Source organism: Microcaecilia unicolor, chromosome 7, assembly GCF_901765095.1.
Source record: "Microcaecilia unicolor chromosome 7, aMicUni1.1, whole genome shotgun sequence".
NCBI classification, from domain to species: domain Eukaryota; kingdom Metazoa; phylum Chordata; class Amphibia; order Gymnophiona; family Siphonopidae; genus Microcaecilia; species Microcaecilia unicolor.
The window spans coordinates 83,520,883-83,546,082 of record NC_044037.1 but is presented as its reverse complement, the minus strand read 5'-3'; the positions used below and the strand labels follow the sequence as shown (position 1 = coordinate 83,546,082).

The following is a 25,200-nucleotide window of genomic DNA, read 5'->3' as shown; positions in this document are numbered from 1 at the left end:
CCTCTACTGACTCAAAGAGAAGCGCCTCTTACTGAACCCCACAGTTCAAATCCTACTGTACCCGGTGTCCCTGGAAGATCTCCCATCCAAATGAGAAGGCCCAAGTTTTGAGAGCTTACAGGAGCAGAGAGCATGGTGCTATAGTTCAAGACTGCAATTTAAAATTTTTTTTTGAAGTTTTTGAAAACCTATAAAATTAGTGACATTTCTTATTAAAACGGCAAATACCTGCTTGTGTTGAACAGACTCTGAGGCTTATTGTAGTGCAACCCAATGCGCCACTTTAAGCTGCCCCATTGAAATAGCAGTACTAAATTAATTTATACTGTTACCATTGTCTTCTATTTAGGTGTCAACCTGTAACTAATTTATATTGAGAAATGTGCTGACAGCAGTCTCTCTTCCTATGTATTTGAGGGTTATCAAAGAGGCTTTACAGGTCTTGTGGTTCACCGTCCAATTGTTTAAAGAGACAATGCAAACAGTATGCATTAAGTTAGAAATGTTATTGTGATTTCAAAGGGGCAGGTGAGCATAGAGCTGCGAACTGCCTATTTATTAATTTGTATTTGACTCACAGCTTGCCAGCAGTAATTTAAGGTGAGTTATATTCAGGTATTTCCCTACCCTAGAGGGCTTACAATCTAACAGGCAGATGATCAAAAGCAAACACCGGCGCTAGAGGCTGTTAGCGGCATTTTAGCGCTGGCGTTTGCTACCACCCCATGATCAGAGCCCTCGAGCACGTGAAACAACATGCTCAAGAGCTCTTAGCTCAAGTAGCTTGCAAATGCATGCTAAACAAGGCTCTTAGCGCAAGTAGCCTGCAGATGTATGCTAATCAGCGCTTAACGCATTCATCCCCAATGATCAGTGTCCAGCGTGCCAAAGATTGGGTCGCTGGCTGCAACAAATGCTACGCCAGCTACGAGCTGGTGTTAGGGTTTGCAGATCATTGGGGAGGAACGGTGAGCCCTGTCCAGCATGCATTTGGATGCATAGAAATAAAGACCAATGCACAAGTTGTGATACTTTTTGGAGGAGTAAGAGGGCAGTTTTTAACTCTGTCCACATTGCTGCAAAGTCCTACAAAAATGAAATTATGCTCATACATTCCCTTTGAATACTGCACTTCCTTTTATCAGAAGCTGGCATCTTTTCTGATGAAAGCTATGTAGTTTTGAAACTGTAGTCATTCTTGCCCTAACCCCGACCCTAGGAATACTTCTTCTGAATGGCAGTAAAAGAACAGACATCGTGGAACAACAGGTACACTTGTAGATTTAGATTTGTTGACTTGATTGACTACCTTTCGTTAGCATAGCAGAGTTTAAGTTTAATAGAATTTGATTAAACACTGCTTGTTAAAAACAGCAAAGTGGTTTAAAAACACTTCAATGTAAAGGAGGAGGAGGAGGAGGAGGAGAAACACAGATAATACCTTAAGGATAAAGAATGATCCAAGGGTCAGGATACACCAGGATGCAAGTACAATCAATGTAATACTTCACCAAAAATAGCCAAATGAAGGAAACACAAGGAAAAGAGGGAAAAATGTAGGGAACACAAGGAATGGCGGGAAAGTGGTGAATTCACCAAAAAGAACTAAAAGTGGGAAGCACAAGGAAGAAAGGAAAAGTGGTGACCTCACCAAAAATAACTAAATGTAGGGAGGGAAAGTTGTGACTTCACCAAAAATAAACAAATGTGGTGTATGTTTTCAATGAAATGATTTGACTATACACCGTATTGGGCTTGAAGAAGCCAACCAGATGATCAATGTGGAATAATGAATTAGATGAGTAATATCTGGGGATAATCAGGTTAATACCACTTTTTTTCTGTTTACTGTTTAATTGATCTCCTTGTCTTGTTTCACTCTCCCTATTTAGTGGTCTAAGGAAGAGAATAGAATTACCTGACTGAAATAATTCCTATTTATTACTTTCTCTGTATTTCCGACAAGTTGTTTTATCACTTGTAAAAATTTAAATGGTTATAAATAAAAAATTTTAAAAAAATAACCAAATGTGGGAAATACAAGGAAGAAAGGAAAAGCGGTGACCTCACCAAAAATAACTAAATGTAGGGAACATGAGGAAGGGAGGGAAAGTGGTGGCTTCACCAAAAATAACCAAATTTTGGGAATACATGGAAAGGAGGGAAAGTGGTGACTTCACCAAAAATAACTAAAAGTGGGGAACACAAGGAAGGGAGGGAAAGTGGTGGCTTCACCAAAAATAACCAAATTTGGGGAATACAAGGAAGGGAAGGAAAGTGGTGTGCACAGGGAATAAAAGAGAGAGAACACTAAAACATAAACAAACTCATACACCAAGAAAACAGGATATATTATTATTATTATTAGCATTTGTAAAGCGCTACCAGACGCACGCAGCACTGAATACCTGACACAGAGAGAGACAGTCCCTGCTCAAAAGAGCTTACAATCTAAAAAATACAGACAGACAAGACAATTAAGGGCGAGGGAAGTACTGGGTGAGAAGGAACAAGGAGAGGGCAATTGAGAAGTGGCTAGAGGCCAAAAGCAGTGGTGAAAAGGTGGGTTTTCAGTATAGATTTGAAGACAGGTAGAGATGGAGCTAGACGTACAGGCTCAGGAAGTCTATTCCAGGCATAAGGTGCCACGAGGGAAAAGGAATGAAGCCTGGAGTTAGCAGTGGAGGAGAAGGGGGACGACAAGAGAGATTTGTCCAGTGAGCGGAGTTCACGGGGAGGAATGTATATATCAGGTAAGCTAATCCAAAGTTAATATCTAATAATGAAAATATATAAACGATACATCAGAGGAAGAAGAAATTGAATGGAGGGAAGAGAGGTTCGGTTTTTATCCCCCACAGTGTGAGTGATTTTCAAGGAGCTGTTTTTGCTCATGTAAATGCCATTTACATACATGAATGACTTTTGGAAATTGCTCTTCTCATGTGTTTTTATTCCAGTAAGAAACTATCACTTATTTGTTTGCTTGTGTTTCCACGAAGGGGTGAGGAGAGGATGAACAGTGCTATGGATACCATTATTTCATGGCCTACACAGGTAGCACTTCCCAGCAAAGACTGCAGCTGAAAATGAACAGGGGTCAATTTTATAAAGTGTGCAAAAATGTATGCACCAAAATTCAGCGAGCTATTCTGTAAAAGCATTGGAGCACCCAGATACCATTATTGAATGCTAGCATAAGTTGACATTTACATGCTAATGCAGTGGTTCCCAAACCTGGTCCTGGAGGCACCCCAGCCAGTCAGGTTTTCAGGATATCCACAATGAATATTCAACTCTCATGAATATTTATTGTGGATATCCTGAAAACCTGATTGGCTGGGGTGCCTCCAGGACCAGGTTTGGGAACCACTGCACTAATGTTTAAGTACACTCAATTAGATCATGCCAATAGCAGGAATAAATGCTCACACTTAAATATTTATTTATTTGTTACATTTGTATCCCACATTTTAACACCTATTTGCAGGCTCAAAGTGGCTTACATAGTGCAGGAGATGCGTTTGCAGACTCCAGTGTTAACAAATGCAGAGTGATGTTGAGATAAGATAAAGTTCATGTGGTACAGCCACATAAGGTCAACATACAACAGAATTGTGTTTTGTCCATTCCATATTTTAGTTTTGTTGTGTTGCAGAGATCAGGCATTTATGTTGGGTTGGTAGGGTATGCCTTTTTAAACAGATACGTTTTTAATGTTCTCCGGAAGTGTAGGTGGTCGTACGTAGTTTTCAAGGCTTTTGGTAATGCGTTCCACAATTGTGTGCTTTAGCCTGTAAATGACAAGATTCTATATTCTATGGGCCCGATACTCAGCTGGTGGTGATCAGTGTTTTGCTGATCACCAATGGCGTTAAACCTGGAAGTTTAATGCTGGGCTATGTCTAGCACCGAAACTGAAGTTTCAGGTTTCTGGAGTGCGATATTCAGCAGTTAACCGTCTGTGGGTTAAGACATAAAAATAGGACAGACTTACACACAGTCCTATTTAGGCAGTTAACCTGGCCAGTTAAGTGCTGAATATCGGCACTTAACCTGCCAAGTGCTGACTCCGCCCCTGGAATTCTCCACCAAATAGGCGGTTTTCAGTTTGGTTAACCCATTAAGTGCCGCTGAAAATTAGCTGTAAGCACCAAATGGGTGATTTAACCAGCCAGGAGCCGTTTCTGGCTGGTTACATTGCTTTGAATATTGGTCTCTCCCCATGTGTCTCCCCCCCGTTCAAGGCCCCTTGCATTTATATTCTCTGCAACTTACGCATTCACAATATAGAATACTGTTGTGCATGCCTAGCTCTTACAGGTATGATTGTTACATCCATGCAGCAAATGCTAGTATTCTCTAATACTAAGATTACAAATTAGGGGGACAATGTACGGCATGTAAATTGGGGCCCTGAATCCTGCCTTAGGTCCCAGCAATTTATGATTTGTGGTGTGCAGTATACTGCATTTCCATTCCTGTAGCTTCCTGTTAAGAGGACAGGACAGCAGGTATCAGGAAACACTGAACAGTGAACTTTGTAGAGCAGGTTTGAAGAGTAGCCCTATAATAGCATGGCAGACTTTTTCTTCTCCCTTTTTCTCTATCTCTTTGCTGACAGAGCTGCCTCAGGTGCTGTAACGTAGCTGGTAATAGCAGGACCAGCCCTCTGCCTTCACTTGTCTCTTTCAGAGCTCAAACAAGATGTGCATTGGCTGATTAGCCAGAGATATTCTCCCCCAGCTCTGATTGGCAGAGACTATCTGTCAAAGAAGTTTGTTAGAGTAGTGTGCCGCCTACTTCAGTACAGGTACACTTTCCTGGAGCAGACCAGACTTCTTAAGGCTACGGTGCACCTGGATTCCTAAGGATTAGCAACTGGATACTTGTGGACCTTGAATTTCTTGTAACTTTGTAGAAACTTTTCCTGTTTCCCTTTTCAGTTCTTGAAGTGAGGGCGGGGACGGGGGAGGGGGGCTCTGGTAAAGTGATGAGCTCCAGTCTAGCTTTGTGTACCCCAACAGCTGAAGACGGTGCTGTTTTTGCGCAACTTAAGCCTGTCACCATGTCAGGGGAGTCCGCCGAAGATACCTCGGTGTTTGAGGACATCAAACCTTCCATAAGGATCCTGGAAAATCAACAGGACCTCGTCCAGGTATTTATTTGTTTATATTCTTTTTTTTTTTACCCACCTATGCACAGCGCAGCGATATAAAGGGGAGTGAAAATCCAGCACCTTTTTATGCAACGTGGACAACATGAAATATACAGTACAGATACATTTTTGATCAGTTGCTACAAAATCAGTGACGTTTTACTAAATGAAATTTAAAAACAGGTTCAAGATTAATTTTCAGGAATGTCAAACTTTTCAAATAGTTTGAGTTGATTGAAATATTTTGTAATAGAAAGTATTGATACTAAACCTCCTATTCAAGAGCAGGTATTTACTTACCATATCAGTCCATGTTAAAGTTTCAAGGCAGTTCTTGGTATTAAAAACACATAATTAATTATTACAGGCTTTTAAAATCTTGAGAATGATCAGTTTTCTAGCAGATTTTATTACTGAGAGATGCTTAAAAATGTTCTTTAGAAAGTTTAAGGTGTTGCTTTTTGTGTAAGAACTGGGCTTTCTCAGCATGTGTGTGCCTGTGAGTGTGCGGCGTTCTATAAGAAACATGCAAGGAATGTGTGGATCAGCTATCATTCCAACTTTTAATGCATTTAAGGGCTGCAATGCCAGTGGACAGGAGAACAGAATCCTCCTTCGGTCAGCCAGATCCTTCCCTTCATTCTAGGAGCCATGGGAAGGTGAGATAATGATAGTAGCAAAGGTGATGTTGTTAGGGGAGAGAAGGGTGGACTGAACTGTGTGAGTGCCAAACCTTGTGAGAGAGAGAGCTTAACTCTTTGTGGAATTGTGTATTAACCCCACAGTTCCACTATGTTTTCTGGAGTTGGCCGACATGGTCAAATTGGAGCGAACAGCTCATCTATTTCCAGGAAATGGAACCACGATGCGCAGCCAATGCCTATATTTTAAAGCATTTTTCAAAAAAGTGTTGCTCGACAGAGAGAAAGGCTTCCTCCCCCACCCAGAACAAGACTCTTACCTCTTCCTATATTGTATGGGGAGGATCTGACCGCTTAACTCCAGGGAAAACACTGTACTACAGTTATCTCTATCAAGTGAATTCTTCTAAGGCAGCTCTTAACAGAAATGACTTCTTTCTCATGCAATGCCTGGGAGCTATGAAACTGGAGTTTCTCTAAGCAGACAGCCTTTGAATCAGGAGATTTTATAAACAGTAACAATAATAATGCTTTTAGAAAAGTCACTCATAAGTAGAATGATCTTTAATCTTATAGGTACAATATTCTTATTATAGCAGTTATGATAAGTAAATCAGAGACTCAGGCCTCACATTGAGCAAAAATAGAGCAGAGAAAAGGTTCAGGGTACTAGACAGGGTGACCATGTATGCTATGACTTACCAGCATTTGCCTGTTCAGTCTGTCCAAATTCTACCCACTTAATAGTTTCATTATAATCCCTGAACAGATTTCACTGCACATTCTTGTAAGCGAAATAGCTGTTTTAGGCTGGGTTGGTTCCACAATGACCTCTTCCAAGTTGTAGGTCATTATAGATTAATTTGGTTAAATGATTTGCTCACTGAGGAGTTTTAGCATTTTAAAACGTTCACAATGTTTGTTTCTGATGAAGATAGCAAAATGAGGATAAGATGCGAAGTATGTTAAACTGTGTACTTCTACACGTTTGGGTCAATTGTAGTTAAAGCCTATAAAGTGAGTGACAGTTTCCATGAGACCAAGACCCATATCACTAAGGGTCCCTTTTACAAAGCGATGGTACGAGCAATGCGGGCTTACCACATGCTACCCTGGAACTACCGCTGGCCCAACGCGGCCGCTGGCGGTAGTTCCGGCTTGAGTGTGCACTATTTCTGGTACGCGGTAAAAATTTGTTTTTCTAGTGTGGCGCTAACCTGGTGGTAATTGGGCATTGCCGTGTGTTGCCCAGTTACCGCCGGGTTACCACGGGAGCCCTTACCGCCTCCTCTATAGGTGGCGGTAATTGCTCCCCACCGCATCTCTATACGGTATGGCCATTTTTACCCGCTGCGGTAAAAAGGACCCTGGTGCATGGGAAAAATGGCCCCCGTTGCTACCGCAGGGCCCTTCTTCCAGCAGCTTAGTAAGAGGGCCCCTAATGCTCAGCATACCCGCTGTTCCCTGCCACTCTACTCATTATTCTCAAGCAGAGAATCCAAGGACTTGATGGACAGGGAAAACTGAACACTTAAAATGGGTGTTTGTGCCTCTTGCAAAGCAGCAGGAGTGAAGCATCTTGGCAGAGCCAGGGTACTGTGATTGCACACCCAATATCAGGAACATATTGTCCTATCAGTCTGGCTACAGGGGAAGACATAAATAATGAAACAAAAACAAACAGCAGTAGTAGAAAACATTTGGCTTCACTAAAAATGTAGTGGACTTATAGAACTGCTTACCTCTGAACCAACAAAGGTAAGAAATAAAAGCCCTTATCAGAATGCAAGAACGCACAGAGGATTAGAAGCAGGGCTTTTCTTGAGGGGGTACTGAGTACCGGCACCTTTTCCATTGTCTGCTAAATTTGACCCCTGGTCTCCAAGTTTTAATGAAAAACCTCAGGCTCTACACACCAATTCTGCCTTGTCATAGATTCTGTGACTGGTTGCAGGGGGCCTGGCTATTGTGGATTGGGTCCCTCGGTGATCACCCCACCCGTGAAGGGTGACCTAGCATTTGAGTACCAGTACTTTTTTCACTAGAAAAAATGCACTGATGGCAAGTAAGGCTACGGACTGATATTAGGTTGGATTTGCATAATTGTAGGAGTAGAAAATAAGCAGGCTGCAGAGGAGTTGGCACCTTCATGTTCTGTTATATTCAATAAAGAATTTTCAGCATGTACTAAATGTGAAAAGTCCTTTCCGAACAAGGCCCTTTTCTATGTTTCCTTCTGGGTAGAGACTAGCCAGTGGTGTTTTGACTTCAAAATGAAGCTTTCTGTTCCAGCTTCCTTGATGGTCTTCCATCCATTTACTCTGTAACCAAGCCCACAAAGTCATATTGTCCCAAGGCACAAAGCAGGGCTTCAAGGCTTGCTTCTGAGATTAAGACCTCTATTATGAATCAGCTAATGATTAAACTCATCTGCCTTGTAAAACTCTGTTTCTATACAGTACATGAACAAATCTAGCACTGCACGTACACGGAGTACCGAACCCTAGAGAGGCAAGGGAGGGACGCTGATAACCAATCATTGCTTTTAAGGTTTTGTACTTTCTTTTGTTTTGAGTAAAATGGAAAAGATTAGTTCCTTAACATGATCTTTTTTATTTGCTCCTAGGATAGGATGGATGGGGTAGATAGAAAAAGTGGCCTAGGTGTCAATCTTTTACCAGTTCTGAGATGTAATTGTACTGAAATGAGCCCTAAATACAAGGGAAGTTTGAACTGCCGCTATCTTTGCTGTACCGGAAGGTCTGTGGTGGAGCAATATGTAAATGAAGCCTACACTGTTTGAAAACTTTGGTCTGCACTTGAGTTTACCCAGCTTCTAATAATCAGAGAGAAAGTTCTGGAAAAATGTTTTGGACTTCATGAGCCTTTAACATAATTCAGCTGAATGAAGTTTTGGAATGCAGGAGTGACTGACCACATGGAAAGAAAGGGAACAGAGAGAAGAGGAATGGCAAGAGACTGCAGCCAAAACTCAGTGAGCACGAGAAGAGGGAGAAGTGGGGGAATGAAAGGATGGGAAGAGACTTTGGAGAATAACAGAAGGAACGGGGGGCGCGACAAAGCCAGGCCAAGGGCAAACAACCTCCTGGGCACCCCCGTGTGCACCCCCACCCCCATAGAATGGGCCCTCCACCCTCTCGTGGGCCACCCACCCCCTGGGCTTGCTTACTTGCTTGGATTGCGTTAACTCTGCTCTGCCACACAGGTCCTTCTTCCTGCCGCATCCCCTCCCATGTCTGTAGAAACAGAAAGTACTTCACACAGGAGGCAGGATGAGGCAGGAAGATGGACCTGTGGCCGGCAGAGCAGAGTTAATGCGATAACCCAACACTGTGGCCCACAGGAGCAGACCAATCAGCCATGCTAGTGCCGGGTGGGCCTCCCTTGGAGGCCGGGCCCAGGGGAATCTTGCCCCCCTGCCCCCCCCCCCCCCCGGCAGCCCTGAGAAGGAAAGGAAAGGTAGGGAGAGGACTGAGAGCAAGGAAGATGGAGAATTAGAAGAGGTGAGAACTCAGAATGTGATAAACAAGGAGGAAAAGAGGAGGGGGACAAGAACTGCAGAGAGAGGGAGATGTGGTGGTCACAGAAGAGAGCCATGAGAAAAGGAGGGGAGAAAAGTGGGGGAGTAAGAGGAGAATAAAAATAATATAGAGGGAGCAGTAGAAAGATTAATTGAAAAAAAATGAAAGGATAAAAGATAAGTACAAACAGAAATAAGCAACAAATAAAAGAGACGGGGAAATTACAGTTTTTCACAGTAATATAATACAGATATACTTGATTAGTTCAAATGGAAGAAAAAAATAATCACGTGTGTGTATCATAATGAGGTCTTGTCGTTCAAATCGATCCAAACTAGTCATAAAATATTTCTGTACTAATCTAGAATCTCTGCTTTGAAATATCTAATTATATGCAATTTAAAAGTTGTTAAAATCCAAGATTTAGGAGATTGTACATTTTGAAACAAGATTTACATAAATTTTTGCAGGTCTGGCTCTATTTGTTTGCAAATCTCAGGATGAATAAAACACAAGTATTCTCTGCTATATCTAAGGGCACCAGTAAAGCAAGTGGCAGAACATAATTTTAGAGGGAAATAATTCTGATTAACCACAGATGAAGATTCAGGGCACCTGACAGGGCCGCCAAGAGGGGGAGCAAGGCAGGGGGACAAGATTCCCCCAGGCCTGGCCTCCAAGCGGGCCTGGCACTGACAAGGCTTTCGGTGGCAGGCAGGCAGGCACACAGGCAGAAGGTTTCCATCCCTCGGTCTGTCTCTCTCCTGCTCCTGTGTACTGGGTCCTGGGTTATTATGTTAATGCATTAACGCAGCTCTGCCACCACAGGTCCTTCTTCCTGCCTCATCCTGTCTCATCCTTTGTGAAGTAATAGTGAAGTAATAATGTTTCCACATAGGCAGGACAGGATGCTGCAGTAAGAAGGACCTGTGGTAGCAGAACTGCGTTAACGTGATAACCTGGGTCCGAGTACACAGGACCAGGAGAGAAATAGACCAAGGAAGAGAGCAGATGCAGTGACTTGGGGGGGCTGTGGTAGCGGGAGGGAGTGGTCTGGCGGCGAGGGGGGAGGGGCAGCGGCAACAATGGCGGCGGATACACATGAAATTACAGATGGTCACAGACCTTCCAGTAAATCTGAAGTCTTCTAAACAGAATGCATTAATATGACATAGATTTGATCTGGAGCAGGATAATCATACGGAAGTGAGTCCCAAATCACAAGCAGGTTCAATTCACAATCCTTGCAGTCAGAGGGAAAACCGAGTGCCATCCACAAGGAGACAGCAGTCCTCTTTACTTGTAGGTTGAGTTAGGGATTACCCAGCATCGGAGATGCTAAAGTCACCCTTTCAGGGAATCCCTTTAGGAAATCTCTCACCCTCTGAGGCTGGTACAGGCTGATGGTGAGTGATCATGGCAGTAGAATTCATTTTCTTCCAGTGTGGGATCTGAATGTCGAGCAGCTGCTTGGCAGAACAAAGTTTGGCCACTAAAGCACTGGTAATATTTCTTATCTTTACCAAGTTACAGTTGGGTAAACAGGCACAGGGCAGGAGATGATCCAGACACTGGCAAAATAATTATGCTCTACAGTCTAAGCCAATAGACTGAACCCCCTATGCAGGTTTTGTTAAGCGCATTTTACAGCAAGTTTTTACCCCCTTTCCAGCCTCCTCCAAACTTTGCTAATGCACCACAGTCCTTGCTTGCAACACCTGTTTTTCCAGTACTGTTTTCGAGACCCTACACAGGTCTTCCAATGCCCTTCAGTCCTAAGTAGCAGCATTTTCTTTGTGTTAGATCTAGCATCTGGATCCCACCATCATACCTTGCCCTACGGGGTGGTTCGGTATTACTGCCTAGAGAATACTGATGGTACTATTGATTGTGGTGACTGTGGAAAGACTTGCTAAACTGATTTTACTGTTAATTCATACCCCTACAGAATTATAGAATAATTAAATGCCATACCTTTGAAAGCAGGTTAGAGAAACATATTTGCTTGACTCCCATACTTCCTACCACATAGTATTACACAGTTCACTAAAAGGCCCTTTCACTAAGGCACGCCGAAAAATGGCCTGCGCTGGTGTAGGCACGTGTTTTGGACGTGCGCAGGTCCATTTTTCAGCACACCTGTAAAAAAGGCCTTTTTTGCGACCGAAAGTGCATATGCGACAAAATTAAAACCAGCGCGTGTCCATTTTGGGCCTGAGACCTTACCGCCACCCATTGACCTTAGCGGTAAGGTTTCAAGCGTTAACCGGGCGGTAATCATCAGCACGAGCATACTCTGATTACCGCCGGGCAAGTGCCACAAGGTAGAAAATTTCTACTGCGTGTTTTGGACGCGCGTCACAAATTGAATTACCGCCCGGGGCACGTGGTAGCTGGGCGGTAGTTCTAATTTGACGCACATTGTAGAAGCATAGGCGCCTACACTCCTTAGTAAAAGGGCCCCTAAGGTATCTTAAAAATTTCATGTAGGCAAATCTCTCCTAATTGCACCCTTCTCCTCCATCGCTAACTCCAGACTCCGTTCCTTTTATCTTGCTGCACCTTATGCCTGGAATAAACTTCCTGAGCCGTTACGTCAAGCTCCATCCCTGGCCGCCTTCAAATCCGGGCTAAAGGCCTACCTGTTTGATGCTGCTTTTGACTCCTAACTTGTCACTTGCTCGTACCTTTATCTTGTCTTCCTCTCTTCAAAAATCCCCTTTCCCTATGTGTCCTATCTGACTGTCCTACCCTTATCCCTTATTTGTCCTGTCTGTCTTTCCTGATCTAGATTGTAAGCTCTTTTGGGCAGGGACTGTCTTTCTTCATGTTCAATTGTGAAGCGCTGCATACGACTGGTAGCACAGTAGAAATGATTTGTAGTAGTAGTAGTAAGCAAGATTCATGCAATACATATTAACTTATGAATTAATATGCCTACAATCCATTTCTGCACATTAAAAAGTTCTAATGCATGTTCAACATTTTTTGTTGATATGAATGTGCAAAACAAACCAAGAAAAAAAAATTAACAAAGTTGAGGAAAAGCCAAAATTTCTGAAAGCCAGTCAAAGTTTTTTTTTTTAACCTGTGTACATTCCTAATACACACAAGATTCCCTTATGTGATGCACTGTCACATAATTTACAGCAGTTTTAACTGGCACATTTACCTCTCCTAGTCCAGACTACAGTGTATTGAATAATTTGTGTAGATTCTTTTCTAGTCTAGTCATGGTGCTATTCAAAGCCATATCCTTGAGTAAACAGTGTTTTACCTGCAAAAAAATGGCCTTTTTTGCAGGTGCGCTGAAAGATGGACCTTTGCACTTCTAATACACTTGTCTACACCAGCACAGGACACTTTTTTTTGTTACATTTGTACCCTGTGCTTTCCCACTCATAGCAGGTTCAATGTGGCTTACATATTACATACAGGTACTTATTTGTACCTGGGGCAATGGAGGGTTAAATGACTTGCCCAGAGTCACAAGGAACTGCCTGTGTCTGCAGTGGGAATCAAACCCAGTTCCCCAAGACCAAAGTCCCCCACGTTAACCACTAGGCCACTCCTTTGGCACACCTTAGTAAAAGGATCCATAAGGGACTTGCAGCACTGATTTTAATGGCCAGAATCAGGAGCAACAAATCCCACACTGATTTGGGATGTAAGTTCAAAACCTGGACTGGCCAAATGTCTCAAGCCTGGAACTGAGTAACTTGGCATCTCTGAAATTTCTGTTTGCACTTTCTCAGGATCAGTAAAGCAAAAGCACCTATGGCATTTGCACCAACATAGTAACCTAGTAAATGATGGCAGATAAAGACCTGCATGGTCCATCCAATCTGCCCAACAGTCACATTCATTGAACCAACAACCCAACATGGGTAGTTTGATTATTGCCGTCAGCTTCCCTCTAGTATCTGCCAGTCCTGTTGTCCTAGTAGACTGTATTTCTGTGATGTGGCTAAATGTATACTAGGGAGTAAACCGAGGCAAACAGTGTATCTGGATTTTAAAAAGGTTTGGACAAGTTCCTGGAACAAAAGTCCATAATTGGCTATTGAGATAGACATGGGGAATTGGGATGGGTAGCATGGAATGCTGCTACTGTTTGGGATTCTGCCAGATACTTGTGACCTGGATTGGCCACTGTTAGAAGCAGGATACTGGGCTAGATGGACCATCAGTTTGACCTAGTATGACTATTCTTATGTTCTTATTTCATTTGTGATTTAACAGTTCTAAATCATCAACAATGTAGAGAGTTCCAGAATGACACAGCCTTAAATATACTATTGGTAGATACAGAAGTTGATCAATATGTTCTCCTGAGAGGGCAGAAGTTTAATTTTGCCAGTGTTATTTTTTGCCCAGTTATCTGTGGTCTTTCATGGACAGCTTGTTTAGGCATGTCAGAGTAATGAAAACAAAAGTGCATTTTTCCAGCTTGTTCTATGGTGTAAACAGAGCAGTTGAAAGTCAAGAAGATTCTGATTATGTGACTGGTGCATGGAGTTACAACGTACAGGAGTGGCCTAGTGGTTAATGTAGCAGGTTTTGATCCCAGTATTCTGGCTTCTATTCCCACTATAGCTCCTTATGTCAGAGGGCAAGTCATTTAACCCTCTATTGTGAGTTCTCTAGGGCCAGAGAAAGTACCTGCTTATAACCTGTGATTGTCCTCCACCTTGCACTTAATTGTTAAGCAGATTATAAATTCCAGAATTAAATATCTTAAGATGCAGTGGGAACTGGGGCTTGAACTAGTGCTAGAGTTTGCCATTACCATGTGGCAAGCAGTGATATTACAGAAGACGCTAGAAACGATGGTAGGCTTTTGAATTGTTATCCTCCTATTTTATTTTATTTTTTTATAGAGACCTTTATTGCTGATTCACATTCCCACGGATGGAAGGCTTCTTGGGAGGTCATCCTGCTTTCAAATGTCTGATACGGAATGTCCTTTTAATATTATAGTTTCTGAAAAGGCGTTCCTATTTTATTCACCTTTTCTCTTTATCAAATAAATCTTTTATGGATGCCTTTTTATTGCTTCATAGTCCCATGCAAATCATGCAGTTAAGTGAAGTTCATGCACCCAGAGACTTGGCAGCAGCTCCCTCTGTTGGCATTTAGTTGAGTGTCACATAAAAGGTCCCAGGTACATATCTCACCATTACTCCCTTAAATTGTATGGTGAGTCCTCCAAAACTACCAAAAACCTACTTTATCCAATTGTACACCACTACAATAGCCCTTATGCTTGCAGGTGTCACCTATATGTAGTTACAGTAGGTTTTTGGTGGGCTTATATTTTCCACCACAAGTGTACCAGTTAGAGTAGGATATGGGCCTGGGTCCCCTTCTATACAGTGCACTGCACCAACCACTAGGCTACTCCAGGCTTGCTGCTCTAATAGGACTGACCATAACATCTGAAGCTGTCATAGAGGCTGGTATGTACTGTTGCTTTTGCATCTTTTGGGGATAAGAGAGGGGTCAGTGACCACTGGGAGTAAGGAAGGGTTATGCCTTAAACTCTCCAGTGGTCAATTAGGACACCTTGTGATCACTTGGGGGGGGGGGGGGGGGGTCTTTTACTAAGATGTGATAGCATTTTTAGCTAACGGTAGAAATCAGCTAGCGGTAAATGCTGAGACATCCATTATACTCCTCATTATAATCCTATGAGCGTCTCAGCGTTTATCACCAGCTGATTTCTACCACGAGCTAAAAACACTACCGTTGCTTAGTAAAAGACCCTCTTAGTCATGATTGAGGCAGGTCTCCTACCTGAGCCCCTCTCTTCTCTGCTCAACAAGTTAATCAACACCAAACCAACTGTATTGTTAGTGTCTTGCTTTGTTTTTCAGTGCAGGTTTACCCATTTCTGCCTTTGCTGCACTGAGTGCATGAACTACAGCCTTGCATTTCTTAGGGAAATTAGAACTACGCCAGTATCCATGAAGTATGCAGCCTGCTTTAAAATAATAAAACCAAGTCATTGAAATTGATTTGTCCATTTCTTCTTCATGTTCCTTCAAAGGTAGCTGAGGAACAAATACACTTTTAGGCAATAGAGACCAGGATATCTTTCCCAGCTATTTGTTTTATGGATATACTGAACTAGCTGCCTTGTTGTATTGTAGTTCAAATACTGGTATACTGAAAGCTATCAAGCTAAGAATTATTGTTAGAATCTGTTTTTGGAGCATCCTGAAAATCCTGGATGGAATTTCTTACAATGGAAATGGAATTAGGGTTACTACTGAATCACAAGGCAATACATTTTTGTAGAAATTGATCTGGTGAGTGCAAATCAAATTTGTTCCTACTATGCTCCATTTGCCAATTTTGTCCTCTACCCCACTTCAGCGCTGCCCTTTCCATTTCAAGATGAATCCTTTTTTTCTGAAGGTTCAGTTTGATGGAAGTTTTCTAAGCATACAGAGAAAGATAGTAGCTAGTAAACAAAAAAATATTCCCCCCTTTCTCTTTGCTTTCACAGTCTCCATTTCGTTGCCCTTTGGTTTCCTTCTCTCTGTATTCTTACCTTGTCCCGTTGCCATACTATTCTTTCCTCCCTTTTCCCACCAGGCACTACTCCTTAGCTACTGGGTCAATGGTAACTTCTTTCCTTCTTCTTGTGATGGATAGGATGTTTTACAAATTATGATGTCATTCATCAGCAATGTTCTCCATTAAGAAATGAGAGTTTAACTTTGAAAGTAAAAAAAGGGAGTACTGGGCTAGTCTGCCAAAATCAAAATTAGTTAAAAAAAATCTGACAAAGCAGCTGGCTAGAGATAATCCCTTTTTGAGCCTAGTGAAAATTTTGAATTGCAAGCAAGGTAAGGCCCCCTTCCTCAGGCAAAAAAGCTTGTGTCTTAAAATATTTGTTAACCTTGTAAAGGGGTCCTCTCTGTTCAGCTACACTGGTGGTTTTTCTTTGAACAACCTTAAAAAAGAACCAAATGGCAGTATTTGTTTCTGTTTCATCACTGCCACATGATAGAGACAAAGTTAAGAAAGAACTGTCATTGGCTCCGACGTGCCTTGGTGTGGCTCATGGAAATAATTTTGTGATGAACCATGAAGGACTGTTGCAGTTAAAAGGAAATGATTTTCCATTTCTTGGATTTTTAAATACTACTTCAGTGAGAGCCATTTTGCTTGACAGTCATGTAATTAATGACTTTACCATAGCACAGGCCTGTTACAATAATGGTGTTTCTATTTGATTGTGCTCTGTTATGCTCGTCTAACATAGTAAATGTCGGCAGATCAAGACCTGCAGAGTCCATCCAGTCTGCCCAGCAAGGTAGCCGTTATTAAACACTGGTATACATAATCTCTGTCTCTCCCTGCCAGTTATGGGCAAGACCATAGAAGTTCGTGCCTGGCATTGGTCATACTTTCCAACCTCTGAAGCTACTGTCAAAGCTCACTCCAGTTATGAGGTTAAGTTTTGCTTTAATTGCATTCCATCCTTTTTCTATATACTGTTCCTCTATGTTTATCCCACGCATTCTTGAATTCCATTTTTGTCTTCACAACCTCTGCAATGCATGTATTTACATTTCTTCTCATACTCTAAGCGCATTCCTGGGAATGCTTTCTTTCAGTATAGCTAAAAGGATTTGTGCAAATGTTTAGCCATTTAAAGATAATCCTATAACACTGGCACCCCCAGTTACGCATATTAGGTGTATAAATATTTTAAAAGAATGGCACATACATGCAAATATGTGCACATATGCATGCAAGCACAAAAAATTCAAAGTGCTATTCTGCAAATACCTGCTTAATTACACAACATGTATTCTTTTTTGTAAATAACTTTATGAGGGTTAACGCAGACCTTGCAAGAGGGTGAACATAGCCGTGGTACTGTATTTATGCCCATCCCTGCTACACTTAGGGCCCTGTTTACCAAGCTGCGCTAAGTGTGTGGACTGGAGTGGAGTGGAGGACTGCTTAGTGGTTAGAGCACCAGTCTTGAAATCCAGAGGTGGCTGCTGGTTCAAATCCCACTGCTGCTCCTTGTGATCTTGGGCAAGTCACTTAACTCTCATTGCCTCAGGTACAAACTTAGATTGTGAGCTCTCCTGGGACAGAGAATATCCAGAATACCTGAATGTAACTCACCTTGAGTTACTACTGAAAAGTGTGAGCAAAAATCCAAATAAATAAGAGTGCACTAGCACTTTTAGCACGCTAAAGACACCCATTTTTCCTATGGGTGTCTCTACTGTTTAGCGCTCGCTAATTATAGCATGCGCTAAAAATGCTAGCACGGCTTACTAACTACTACGACTACTACTACTTATCATTTCTATAGTGCTACTAGATGTACGCAGCGCTGTACACTTGAACAGGGACCTTAGGCTCTCACATTTACACCAGCTCTATGGCTAGATGTTAAGTATGTCGATACCGGGTTATGCCATTATTCTATAATGGAATCTAGGCAACTTAGCACCATTATAAATAGGCTCTGACAGACTGCCCACTCTCAGGGTGCCTAAATGGAGGCACTCAGTTGTAAAATTGTCCCCAGGGAGGATAATTCTGTAAAGGCCCTAAGAATGTACCTATTTGGAGCGAGTTCTATAAAGAAAAGCAGGCCCTTACTTTTTCTTTATTGAACACTAGTGTAGCAGGTCAAATATGTGCCTGTATTTTAGGCGTGATTACTTATACCAGCTACACAGCTGGCATAAATGCTAGAGCGTAGATTGTTAAAGAACACAGTATATTATAATATTATTTAATCTATGCATGTTAATATCCACTCTGCCCATTCTCCACCCATAAACATGCCCACTTGCAAAGTATATAGAATAGCGAGTCATTTAAATATTTATGTGTCCACATAACCACATAAATGATTAGATTATTGGCATTTACACGCCTAAATCTATGTGGCCCCTTATAGAATTACTGTGATAGAGGGTGAATTTGTAACAGGGCACCTGGTCTGAGAGAATAAGTATGCACATACTGATACTTTATTTTATATAAACATATTGGCGCCTATGTCTTTATAACATACCTGCTGGCATAAGTCGCAGAAATCATACCTACCCTGCAAGCGCTGACTCTCAAGTAAGTGTAAATGTCCATGTTGAGATCATGCAAGTACACATGTAGATTAGCTCTGCCCAAACTTCACTTCTTGCAAGGTACGCATCATCATGTCATGGAACGTACGTTAATGCCAGTCGGTATTTTATGAGGCCTTTTATGTGCAAAAATGACTGATATAATTACCTCCATAGATGGAGGACAATGCTCACATAACTGGTTTATGTGGTAAAATTCTTTTTATCCACACAAATATGAAATTGACATCAGAAAGCACAAGTCACTATACACTGATCCTATGTAGTAAGGCCTTTAGTAATGTGTGTGTGTGTTTGTGTTTTAACTGTTTCCGTATAGGCGTTAATAGTAGTGGGTGGGGGGAGGGGGATTCTTCTATAACTTGCAGGGGCATTAGAAGGAGGGCAACTTAGAGGAAGTGTGAGAAGATACTACTTTATTCAGATAGACTAATCCAAGCATCTTTACTCTAACAGAAGAGGCAATTTATTCAGTGACCCTTCTACTAAAAAGCATTAGCATTTACCCCCAGAGTCTAATCAAGGCACCTGAATTTGGGCATGCTACTGAAATTGTGTGCAAATTATTTGGCTAATGAGTTCTTAACCATCAACAATTGAGTGACAACATCCAATTATTGATGTAATTGGCACTCATTAAAATTTGCATGTGCGTCTGGCTGAGTGCTAGTGTGAAAGGCAGGGCACCTCACTCCCATAGCATGTAAGCCAGAAAAGGGTGTGTCATGGGAGGGGCACAGGCATGTCATGGGGGGGTGTTCCAAAAAGTTAGGCATACAGTTATAGAGTACTGGGTAAATGCACCTAACTTGGGTGCCAGCATTCATACCAGGTTCAGCAGGCATAAGTCTGGTGCCTAGTGTTAGGCATGACAATTGGCACTACATACACTATTCTAGGAAGGGTGTGCACCCTTTATAGAATAGCACTTCATGCCGATTTTTTTTCAATGTCCATTTTTGAGCACTGGTTGTAGAATTCCCTCCTTAATACACTGATTAACACACATAAACAGGCAACCATGTGCCCGTACTGAGGGGGGTTTTGTGGTAGTTTCTTTCCATGTGTTTTAACACATTACTGAATTTTTTTGTTAGGGGCATGGGATGGGTAGAGAGTGCGGCATGGAAGAGTTAGCCTACTAGCACGTTCCACTTGCCAATAAGAAGTGCTAAGGGCTTCTGTGTTACCAGGAGCAGATACCTTGTGTTAATCTGAATGTTAATGCATTTAATGCACTAAAAAATAGTGAAAATACTCCTCCTTGATGCAGTGTTAGTTTTGGCCTGTTAAAGTTCTGTATTATGCCCAAGATGTAATGCATTTTGTACACAGGCCCTTTCTTTTATTTCTTATATGTAACCATTATTGTGGCACAGTAGGCATTTTTCTGTCACTGGAGAGTTTAGAACTTGAGTTTGTATGTGACTTGCCCAAGGTCGCAAGCAGCAGCAGTGGTGGGAATTGAACTAGGGACTGCTAGCTAACAAGCCCAGCTCTCTAACCACTAGGCTACCCCTCTTATGTTTACTATTCTGAAATAATTAAATAATAACATATGAATGCTTGGGACAGCTATTGCTGGCCTTCTTAATAACTGAGTGCAAACCAAAAATTTTGCTTTGTTTATTTTCTTACTTTGTTTATAGGATTTTTAATTTTAAGTAGGGTTTTCCTTTCTTTTTTTAATGATTTTTGGTGGCAATAGCTCAAGAGTGCACTATATGTTTTCAATACTGTATGTATCTATTAGGCCAAAACAGAAAGGAAAAAAAATGGAGATTTTGCGGCTTTTCCTCTTTTGTTTTACTTTTAAAATGATACGAAACCACTTGGGGACTGTCACAGATATTTTCCATGTCGTTACTTCAGGAAGCATGTAAAAGCCTGGCTCTTCTCCCAAGCCTTTAATACATTGGAGGGGGAGGGGGGTCCTTTACTAAGGTGCATTGAAAAAATGGGCTGCACTAGTGTAGCATGTGTTTTGGGCGCATGCAGAATCATTTTTCAGCACGACTGTAAAAAAGGGCTTTTTAAAATTTTTGCGGAAAATGGACGTGCATCAAAATAAAAATTGGCGCGTGTCCATTTTGGGTCTGAGACCTTACCGCCAGCCATTGACTTAGCGGTAAGGTCTCAGACGGTAAATGTGCAGTAATCATCTACGTGTGTAGATTGACGATAACTGCCCGGCTTTCTGCCTCGCGCGGGGAAAATACAATTATTTTCTGGCATGAGTAGCGGACGCACGTAAAAAATGACATTACCACTCGGGCCTTGCGGTAGCTGGGCGGTAACCTCCAAATTGACGCATGTTGGGTGCGTGTAGGCCCTACGTGGCTTAGCAAAAAGGGCCCCTGGGCGATTGACTATACACCTCTTCTGCACCTGGACTAGCTTGCTACACCCACTGTAACTTAGATCAGTTCCTTATATCTTAATTAATTGTACAAAGACATGCCTTTAGTTTAGCCACCCATTTATCCCAACTGACTTTGTACCACACATCTTGTCCCCATCTATATATCTGCATTTGGCCCCTCAGCTGGTATTGCAGAAAAGCATTAGTATCATAGCAATATTATTTGAATGTTCTAATTGTGTGCTTATTGGATATTCCATGTCTATATGCTTACATCATATTATATCTCTGTTATTGAATTTCAGTGCTGTTAAATGTGTATATAGTTGATCCTGTTTCATGGTAGTCCTATTATTAGGTTTCAATTTGCTGATAGGTATTGTATTTATATTTATACTTGTACATTTTACTATTGTTGTGCTGTTAACAAAAATTGCAAGTTTGATGTTAAACTGTATCTATTGTACACCACCTTGGTAAATGTCTTCATAAGCGTGGTTAATAAATCCAAATAACTAAACTAACTAAAACTAAATATTCATCCCTGTTTGATAAGGACAAGGAAGGAGATGAGCAGACAAAGGAGGCTGTTTTACTAAGCTGCGTTAGGCACTAATGCAGGCCTAATGCAGTAAAAATGGCCTAACACAGGACACACTAAAGCATTCTGGTTAGTTTTGCTAACTGCGTGCTAATATTTTTTGAGGGGGCATGTCAGGGGCGGAGAGTGGAGCATTCCTAAACTAACCAGTAAGTACAGCTTCATTACCGGGTGCTAACAGGTTAGTGCAGGGTTAACCTGTGGCTCTTATCACCTACAAAATAGTTGGCATAAGTATATAATACTGCCATACTGGGACAGACCGAGAAGGGTCCAGTCAGCCCAGATCCTGTTTTCAACAGTGGCCAATCCAGGTCACAAGTACCATGCAGATCCCCAAAAAGTACAATGCATTTTATGCTGCTCTCCTAATAAGCAGTGGATTCCTCCAAGTCCATTTTAATAATGGCTATGGACTTTTGCTTTAGGAAGCCATCCAAACCTTTTTTAAACCCTGCTAAGCTAACCACTTTTACTACATTCTCTCTGGCAATGATCCAGAGTTTAATTACATGTAAGGGAAGAAAATATTCTATGATTCTTTTTAAATTTACTACTTTGTAGCTTCATTGCGTGCCCCCTAGCCCTAGTATTTGGAAAGAGTAAACAAGCGATTCACACCTACCCATTCCACTCCACTCACACTGTAATTTTTGAAAATTGCTGCATAAATTTTATGGCTGTGGTAAACATGGCTTTAGAGCATGGGAAAGACGTTAAGACCAATTTTTACTGCAGCTTAGTAAAAAGACTCCAAAGGGAGGCCTGTGCTGACAATGTAGGCAGGGTTATATAGGAGTGTGTACACAATCATCTGATTGGCTGAACACTATATGGGATGTGGCAATCATATCTTGTCCATACAAAGATAGGTTTTACCTCCTACCTGTTTTGCTGTTTTGCCCCCCTCTCAACTCACCCCTGTTATATTCCACTGTTCGATCCCCTAAGAATATCCTGAACTTACTCTGTCTTATATAATTCTTCACAATGTAACCCATAATTGTACTGCAACCAACTGCACTTCCATCTTTTACAATGTATTGTAAGCCACACTGAGCCCGCAAATAGGTGGGAAAATGTGGGATACAAATGCAAATAAATAAATAAATAAATAAAATACCTAATTTTTCTTCCTTCATCTTTAAGCAGTCCTTTCACATAAGCAATAAGTCACACAGAGAATTTACTGGCACGAAAGCAATTGCTCAGTGCTTGAGGGTATGTGAAGCAAAAGCATGTAGTAATCCCTTTATAGGCCCTGTCACAAATCATCACATAGTTTTACAGGTAGAAGCCTTCCGTGTGAAGAAAACTTGATCCAAGGCATTCCTTTGATGTTAGAACTGCAAGGCAAAACCAACTGGTTTTGATATCAAAAGAAGGGACACAAGGCTACCCTCATGAAAATAAGAGGGACTCACTGACCATACTGTTATATTAACTAAAGGCTAGTAGTAAGTTAGAATGACAAAAAAATAATTATTTACAGTAACCCAGCTGGGAATTCATAAGTCTCAGAAGCTCATGCTAAACCATGTATGATAGTTTGGAGTCTCATTGTTCATACATAGTATTGTCTATAGAGTGATTTATCACATGGGCAGCAGGACACCTTTTGTTTGGGAGAGGTGACAAACAGGCCAACTTCCACCTCTGCTCCCCCCCAAACTGCCCAATTGCTGATGCTACATGGTGCAAAATGTTGGTTGAGCCATAGCTGCCAGTGACCCACCCCATTCCGCTGCCTATGAACTATTGAAATAAATAGCTCTGACTGAATAATAATGCCATCGCATATTTTTGTAAGATGATACAATTGTCTGTAGCAGGAGTACCAAGAAAATGCTTTTGGATGTGCATATCATTAAAGTTAATGTAAACAGAACAAATAATATACCATTTACTTCAAAATAATGGAAAAGTTTTTTGGATTTCTGAATCAATTTGGGAACTTTTTTTTTAAGGTTCATTTTGGACATCTATGTGTGTAAATATTTTAAATGTGCACAAATCAAATTTACTTGCTTAAGCTGGAAATTGTATGAACGTAAAGCATGCTTTAAATCTTACTGAACTTAAATGCAAACCCAATGTACAGTCCTGCAGTACAGAGGATTTGAGCCAAAGCCGTTAACTGATTAAAATAACGTTCTCTATCTGCCAGGCATTGTGAAAAATGCACTCAGAAGCACAAAGAAGCTTCTGATTTCTAACAATCACGATTCTCACTGCACTGTAAGTGCAGATGGCACCATAGATACCAGTTCATGCTGCCACAGTGTCCCTGCTCAACCAAATTTGCAGTCGGATTAAGAGGAGGCTAAAGTGACTTGCCCAAGGTCATACGGTGGATAAAGGAACTGAACCAAGAATTCTAATTTTACAGCTGTGTGCTCTTATCCCCCCAACACATTTTCACACTGCTGACAGGACAATTACAGTATTATCCTTAGGTGAAGGCATGTCTAGGTATTCTGGACTGTACCATTGCCAGACCGGGGGTGCTCCTCCCCTGGTGCATTTCTGCTTGAAAACAAAAATGCCTAGAGCAACACCTAGGTAGAGAAGATGTTAGAAGCACATGTGATCTTGTGAGACAAGGCCAGGTAAACACTTTAATGATTTGTACCATTATTTACTCAGATGAGCAGTGAACTATTTGTGTGACAGTGTATTAAGACAGCTTGAAGTTGAAATCAATTCACACACATAAGCCACAGGAAAGATGAAAACACACTTCTGAAAGGAATGGCGTCAGTTTTAAATTAAAAAAAAAAAAGAGAAAGTGCACAGTTTGTCCCAAGCAGTATTTCATGTTTTCTTTGTCCTTTTCTTCAAATAATTCTATAATAAAGGAGGGGGCTTTCAAAAAATTCACTTAAGTGTAACGTTTGTCAGTACTTTTTACCTCATATTTTTATATCAGTTTTCAAAGGCAACAATTTCCTTTCATAAAATCGAATAGGAAAATTCTTTTGGCACAAATGTGAATCTATTATGTCAGATATCTCTTATTTGTTTATTGGGATTTATTAACTGCGTTTATGAAGAGATTCATCCAAGGTGGTGCACAATAACTATAACTTGACATAAACAACTTACATTGTAGGTACAGTGCAACAATAGTAAAATGACCACATATAAGCATAAATACAATCAATGAGGTAAACTTGGAGATAGGCAAATTAAATCCTAGTAATATCAATGACATGAGACAGTTTCAGAAATATACATATTAAAATGTAAAACTTGTATATAACTAAAATATGATGTCAGTATAATGCAAATGATAATAATAGGCAATATGAAAGAACATTCATATAATATAAATATGATACTCATGATGTCAGCACAGTACAATGAACAGAAAGATAGCTGACCCTGAACCCACATTGACCCCTCCCCGAGACCAACCTGAGGGTCTCTATACTGGTTCAGTGGCCCAGGGCGGGAGCCCGGTCCCTCTCTGTTTCCAACCCAGTACTGCACCAAGCCCAAAATAGCACTCATGAACCCTAGTTGTAGTCTCATGATACTACCAGTAAGGGGGCATCCTTCTATATAAGGAAGATTTTAATGCCTTGCCACTCATACCCTGGGTCCTGGCACTCTTTTCTTGAATGCTGGCCACCCACTATTTTCTTTTTATCAGCTATTACATAAAACAGTGGATCCAGCTGAAGAATCAAAATGGCTGCCTTGGCAAGGGCACAAGAGGTATTGACATCAGAAAGACACAAAACAAAAAGAGAACGGTTTTGTAAC

At 41.3% G+C, this 25,200-nt stretch overlaps 1 pseudogene; it reads left to right on the top strand.

Moving 5' to 3' along the window:
• Positions 1-4,819: 4,819 nt before the first annotated feature.
• The window catches only part of LOC115474645, a 93,608-nt pseudogene continuing 73,227 nt past the window's right edge, over positions 4,820-25,200 (top strand).